General features: G+C 39.5%; 1 pseudogene; it reads left to right on the top strand.

Moving 5' to 3' along the window:
• The first annotated feature begins 282 nt into the window (after positions 1-282).
• On the top strand, positions 283-1528 carry LOC129478499 (bifunctional phosphoribosylaminoimidazole carboxylase/phosphoribosylaminoimidazole succinocarboxamide synthetase-like; annotated as a pseudogene).
• Positions 1529-5450: the final 3922 nt, after the last annotated feature.

The following is a 5450-nucleotide window of genomic DNA, read 5'->3' as shown; positions in this document are numbered from 1 at the left end:
GGAGGATTTATTATAGTTAGTTGAAGGCAAACTCAGTAAGGCTCTCTGATGTGCTGGTTACTGGGAGTGAGGGAAAGGACAGCAAATCTATGTCAATTTCCTCTGAGCTAAATGAAACAATATAAGATCATGCTTTCATTTGGGGACGAGGAGTTAGGGTTTGAAATGGGTTTGTCTTATGGTATAAAATATACCACCATGAAAGTGATAGATGTTCAGGACAGAAATTTTAGGAAATGTAAAAAAATATAAAAAATAAAATAGGTTGCCACCCCCAATCCACTCAGGCTAATGGCAACAGCTAAGGTACTGAACACTGGTTAAAAAAAGAAAAAATACATGAGAAAAAAAAAAGTCTATGAATTGTTAGGTAGTTCCTGGAAAGCCCTCTTGTAGTCCAAGGACCATATTATAGCAGGAAATGCAGCTAGAAAGAATCGCCTGGAAGGAAAAGCTGCAATCACAAATAAAATCATCAGTTTTATAATATTTTTCAGTCATTACAGAAAGCAAGTATCAAAGCTGCTTTCACCAAAAAATGTGGGGATATGGCTTTCATTGTGCCCCAGTGTGAAATTATTCCAGTTAAAGGGGTTCGCAGAATAGCAATTAGTTGTTTTCTTAAAAGAAATCCTGGTGTCATCGACAGATGTGAGTTTTACTCACCTAACGTGGAGATGTTTTCAAGGGTGCTGCCAGTAATGAGAAACAGTGAATTGCTGTGAAATTTTGCTGTGCTGGACTTTGTAAGGGCCAAAGTGAAGTGGCTAGCGTGAGTCATGCTACACAGGTTATTTTTAAAATACTGGAGAAATCCTGGTTGCCACAGAACTGTGTACAAGTTGATACGAAGATTGAATTTGGTGTTGATGTAACCACCAGAGAAGTTGTTGTTGCTGCTGATGTTACTGATAATGACACCCAGAGACTCTGGCCATTAAGAGATCAAAGCAAACAGAAAGACAAACAGTCTTATTGTGACCTCAAAGAAGCAACTCTGGAAGGGCTCCAGATGGTAAAGAAAAACTTTGAGTAGGTTGCAGAGATTGTAGAATTGCTTTGGAAATCAGAAAGTCAGTGCAGGGGTGTAATATGCATAGGCTCAATGTCTGATCTAGATCACCGTGAAAAAATCAAGAGGGCCTGTGGAAATTTTGGGTTTGGGTAACATCTGCCCATAAAGGACTAGATGAAACTCTGAGGATTAAAGCTGAGTCTGAAGGGGATGGCATTCCTTCTGTATTTGTGGCAGTGGCAGGCAGAGGCCATGACTAGGGACCAGTGATGCCTGGGAACACTGCATAACCAGGTAGTTATCAGCTGTCCTCCCCTCACACCAGACAGTGACCTCAGGATGTGTGAGCTTCCCTTTAACAGGGGTCTCAGGTAGTGGACCATACTTTCTGCAGAAGATTCAGCTCAGTATGATGCCCAGATATTTGGATTAAGCAATCATTTGGCAGGGGGCAAACTGTGAACAAGCATATTGAACACATGGATTTCATTGAAAAGAAAATCAGAGATATAATTTATAAGAAAAAATGCCATTCACAAGGCAGGGATGCCTTCTCTCACCACTCCTATTCAACATAGTGTTGGAAGTTCTGGCCAGGGCAATCAGGCAAGAGAAGAAATAAACGGTATTCAATTAGGAAAAGAGGAAGTCAAATTGTCCCTGTTTGCAGATGGCATGATTGTATATTTAGAAAACCCCATCATCTCAGCCCAAAATCTCATTAAGCTAATAAGCAACTTCAGCAAAATCTCAGAATACAAAATCAATGTGCAAAAATCACAAGCATTCTTATACACCAATAACAGAAAAACACAGAGCCAAATCATGAGTGAACTCCCATTCACAATTGCTTCAAAGAGAATATAATACCTAGGAATCCAACTTACAAGGGATGTGAGGGATCTCTTCAAGGAGAACTACAAACCACTGCTCAATGAAATAAAAGAGGATACAAACACATGGAAGAACATTCCATGCTCATGGATAGGAAGAATCAATATCATGAAAATGGCCATACTGCCCAAGGTAATTTATAGATTCAATGCCATCCCCATCAAGCTACCAATGACTTTCTTCACAGAATTGGAAAAAACTACTTTAAAGTTCATATGGAACCAAAAAAGAGCCCACATTGTCAAGACAATCCTAAGCCAAAAGAACAAAGCTGGAGGCATCACATTACCTGACTTCAAACTATACTATGAGGCTACAGTAACCAAAACAGCATGGTACTGGTACCAAAACAGAGATATAAACCAATGGAACAGAATAGAGACTCTGGAAATAATACCACACATCTACAACTATCTGATCTTTGACAAACCTGACAAAAACAAGAAATGGAGAAAGGAGTCCCTATTTAATAAATGGTGCTGGGAAAACTGGCTAGCCATATGTAGAAAGCTGAAACTGGATCCCTTCCTTACACCTTATACAAAAATTAATTCAAGATGGATTAAAGACTTAAATGTTAGACCTAAAACCATAAAAACCCTAGAAGAAAACCTAGGCAATACCATTCAGGCCATAGGAATGGGCAAGGACTTCATGACTAAAACACCAAAAGCAATAGCAACAAAAGCCAAAATTGACAAAGAGGATCTAATTAAACTAAAGAGCTTCTGCACAGCAAAAGAAATTACCATCAGAGTGAACAGGAAACCTACAGAATGGGAGAAAATTTTTACAATCTACCCATCTGACAAAGGGCTAATATCCAGAATCTACAAAGAACTTAAACAAATTTACAAGAAAAAATCAAACAACCCCATTGAAAAGTGGGCGAAGGATATGAACAGACACTTCTCAAAAGAAGCCATTTATGCAGCCAACAGACACATGAAAAAATGCTCATCATCCCTGGCCATCAGAGAAATGCAAATCAAAACCACAATGAGATACTATCTCACACCAGTTAGAATGGCGATCATTAAAAAGTCAGGAAACAACAGGTGCTGGAGGGGATGTGGAGAAATAGGAATGCATTTACACTGTTGGTGGGACTGTAAACTAGTTCAACCATTGTGGAAGACAGTGTGGCGATTCCTCAAGGATCTAGAACTAGAAATACCATTTGACCCAGCCATTCCATTACTGGGCATATACCCAAAGGATTATAAATCATGCTGCTATAAAGACACATGCACATGTATGTTTATTGCAGCACTATTCACAATAGCAAAGATGTGGAACCAACCCAAATGTCCATCAATGATAGACTGGATTAAGAAAATGTGGCACACATACACCATGGAATACTATGCAGCCATAAAAAAGGATGAGTTCATGTCCTTTGTAGGGACATGGGTGAAGCTGGAAACCATCATTCTCAGCAAACTATCTCAAGGACAGAAAACCATGGAATACTATGCAGCCATAAAAAAGGATGAGTTCGTGTCCTTTGTAGGGACATGGATGAAGGTGGAAACCATCATTCTCAGCAAACTATCGCAAGGACAGAAAACACCACATGTTCTCACTCATAGGTGGGAATTGAAAAATGAGAACACTTGGACACAGGGTGGGGAACATCACACACTGGGGCCTGTCATGGGGTGGGGGGAGGGGGGAGGGATAGCATTAGGAGATATACTTAATGTAAATGACGAGTTAACGGGTGCAGCACACTAACATGGCACATGTATACATATGTAACAAACCTGTATGTTGTGCACATGTACCCTAGAACTTAAAGTATAATTAAAAAAAAACAAAAAACTCAAGCTTCTTCCAGGCTCTCAAAAAAAAAGAAAAAAAGAAAAAGAAAAAGAAAAAAAAATGCCATTGCATTTTTTAAGGAAAACACTTCAAATTTCTAATTTAGCTGCAGGAACAAAAGCAAGATAAAAAGATGATTTTATTTATTTATTTATTGAAATGGAGTCTCACTTTGTCACCCAGGCTGGAGTACAGGGGCACAATCTCGGCTCACTGCAACCTCCACCCGCTGGGTTCAAGCAATTCTCCTGCCTCAGCCTCCAGAGTAGCTGAGACTACAGGTGTGCACCACCATGTCTGGTTAATTTTTGTATTTTTAGTAGAGATGGGCTTTCACCATGTTGGCCAGGCTGGTCTCAAACTCCTGACCTCAAGTGATCTGCTCTCCTCAGCCTTCCAAAGTGCTAGGATTACAGGTGTAAGCCACCACACCCAGCCGAAAAGATGATTTTAAATCAGAGAAGACAAATTAAAGGTATTGGTAAAAAAGAAAAAAAGACAAAAAAAACAGAAACCAAAAATAAAATAAATTGAAAATCACTTATAATTTTACCATTCATAAACAGTCTTTTAAATGACATTCCAATAGCAATGAGCACATCTAGCAACCCATCTTGGTTTCTAAATACCTTTCTACACTAAAAAGAACCAGAGGCCAGGCGCAATGGCTCACGCCTGTAATCCCAGCACTTTGTGAGGCCAAGGCAGGCAGATCACCTGAGGTCAGGAGTTCGAGACCAGCCTGGCCCACATGGTGAAACCCCGTCTCTACAAAAATACAAAAATTAGCCCGGCATGATGGCAAGTGCCCATAATCCCAGCTACGCAGGAGGCTGAGACAGGAGAATCACTTGAACCCGGGAGGCAGAGGTTGCAGTGAGCTGAGATTGCACCACTGCACTCCAGCCTGGACGACAGTGAGACTCCATCTCAAAAAAAAGATAAAGAACTAGGGCTTTTGGGAGAAATAGTTGATTCCATGGCTAGGGCAGAAAAAAGAAGATGAAGCTGGAACATTTAGTTACAGAGTGTAAGAAAATGCTCAAGAGTGATGGAGACTTGACAAAAGGGCATGAAAAAGAGATTTGAAAAGGCTTCTGCTGGCTAAATCTGGAATAATTTGAATATCAAAGTAAATAATAATGGTAAAGGATTATAAACCTTTGAATAAAACAGAGAAACATCAGTTCATACAGATGTAAACACAAAAACAAATACAAGTAAAGAGAAAAGGAAGTTTTCCTTCTAATATAATGCTAATAATAAATGTATAAGTGAAAATGCCAAACATCATGGTAACAATAAATTCAGCCAAGAAACATCAATAGGCGCTAAATCTGGTAGGTTAATGAGTACAAGTTTGATGAGAAACTGGATAATCATACAATTTCCACTTAACTTTCCACAAAATACCACTTAGAACAAGAATAGCATGACCGTGAAGAAGCTGGATGACCTTAACCCAGTGACCCAACTTAACATCACCTGTAATGGGACAAGCTGACATCACAGGCCACCTCACAGAAGGCAGTGAGACCTCAGCATTATTTCTGTAATTGCCTGCCAAAAATGCATCACCTCTGCCCATTATGAGGAATTATCAGACAAAAACAAACAAATGAGCATGCTACAAAATGTGTGACAAAAAGTCAGGGTCTTAACTGTTCTAGAATGAAGGAGATTAAAGAAACATAACAACTAAATGCAAAGTGGGGTC

Source organism: Symphalangus syndactylus, chromosome 3 (genome assembly GCF_028878055.3).
Source record: "Symphalangus syndactylus isolate Jambi chromosome 3, NHGRI_mSymSyn1-v2.1_pri, whole genome shotgun sequence".
NCBI classification, from domain to species: domain Eukaryota; kingdom Metazoa; phylum Chordata; class Mammalia; order Primates; family Hylobatidae; genus Symphalangus; species Symphalangus syndactylus.
This window is presented reverse-complemented; position numbering and strand designations above follow the sequence as displayed.